This window comes from Pteropus medius, unplaced genomic scaffold (assembly GCF_902729225.1).
Source record: "Pteropus medius unplaced genomic scaffold, Ma_sr-lr_union100, whole genome shotgun sequence".
Taxonomy (NCBI): domain Eukaryota; kingdom Metazoa; phylum Chordata; class Mammalia; order Chiroptera; family Pteropodidae; genus Pteropus; species Pteropus medius.
Window position 1 is genome coordinate 9,184,765 of NW_024344253.1, and position 2,063 is coordinate 9,186,827.

Consider the following 2,063-nt stretch of genomic DNA (forward strand, 5'->3'; position numbering starts at 1 on the left):
GGGACATAATTTAGTCAATAGCATATATTATTTAAATCACTTTTGTTAGTAGTCATAGAACTTATGTAAAAACCTTAATTAGAACAACGTAAGTAATAACTTACTAGAATGAGGAAAATAAATTTAATAAAATAAATGTATAATAATGCAAGAATAATGAATATCTTCATTTTATCACTCATGGAAATATATCTGTTCCATCAACAGAACAGATACACAGAGAATAACTGTGTTCCATCATCTTTGATATTTTATCAACTTTTGGGTCTTTTGATACATTTTACACGATTTATCATAATTAAAATGTATTTATAAAGATAGAATATAATTTATTAATAGGTTGTGAACTTGATTTAAACAAAAATATTTAGACATATGATATGAAAGCTTCCAACTGTATTCTTTTCCTATGAATTATAAAATTAGAAGTGGACTTGATTTTACTTTACATCTTTAACTGAAATCTTCCCAACCTGTGAGGATATTCTTTCCTCTGCAGTACCCCCATGCTATTTTTCCTCCCACCCTTCAAGCACCCTGTCTTCTGAAACAGGATAATTGGATTTTTTGCTATTTCCATTTCTACTGTAAAATTATCCCTTTCTCCTCCATACTCCTCTCTAACAAACAAACCAACTAAAAATAAAACAAAGCAAAACAACAAAAAACAAACACTTCATCACCTAGATATTCAACTATAGTTTTATTACTCATTCTTTTGTAATCATATAAAACAAACACCTAGTTCACTCTCTCTCACTCCTTAAAGATTTTAGAAACTCATTTTTCTCCATCCCTACTTGTCACAATTCTTGGGGATTTAATATTGATATAAAACATGCTATTTAAAGTTAAACTTTCTCACCTCGAATTATCTTATTTTCCACCCCATCTCAGTCAGAACTCCAAGGGTCATATCCTAGGATTGCTGTTTTTCTATGGTCTTAAATTTAGTGCTTGACCACAACATCTTAAAATTCTAACCCATTTGGTTTAGTTGTCCAACTGCAATATTTTCCCCAGGCTTATGGGACTTCTGATTGGCTGATTTAATAACATTTTATTTTTATTCTCATCCACAGATAGTCTTACTCCTCACCTACATTCCATTGTTTTTTATTTTTATTATATTTTAGCAAAAACCAGCACCTTCATTATTCTTGCATATTGATTGCTTATACCTTCTTCTCTTTGTCAAATCTGCCAGTAAACATGACCTTATTTAAATTAAACTCTGCACACATACTAGCAGCCAAGAAGTTAAGTATGGCTAGAGAAAATCACAACTCTTATATTGATTTGTTTAAAGTTAAATCATGACCACAAGCATTAAGCAGGTTCTTAGTGCTCATAAAACACTATGGTTTCCTTGTTAACTCACCAGCCACTGCCACTGACGATTGATGACTCTGCCATTCGCCCTCTTTTTCTTCAAACCTCCAGCTCCATGTCTCTTCTCATGAGCATCAACTGATACTCTTCTTATTTTACTGATGTGACATTCTTCTGCATTCTACATTCTTCTCTCACTCACTCCAGCACTTCACCATATCAACAACTATTCATCTGTATTCATTCACTTCTTACCCTTCTGTCTTTTTTTTTTTTAAGTGAATTAAGGTAAACTATTCCATCTGTACACACAATTCTATCCTTTCCTGCTTACACACTCCTGAAGTTACTTTTTTCTCTTCCACAAACCAAATTTTTTTACTCTCTACTAAATTATTTCTGTCACCATAAAAAATATGTATCATAAAATAAATATGTCCGTGTGCTCACATCCCCCTCCTAAGACCACTTCATTTTTCTATTCCATATTAGAGCAAAACTTTTTGAAAAGACTTACCATATCTTCAGTCTCCACTCTGATTTTTGCAGCATCCCTTCAACTTAATTTATTAAGGTCTTATCTCACCACTTCACTGACATTGCTTTTCTCAAATCTTAGTCCACATCTTTGTGATCCTACCAGCAGGACAGTACAAAGTTGATTCCTCATTTCTCCTTGAAGTACAGCCTTCACTTGGCTTTTACACCAATACTCTTTCTATTAAAAAACA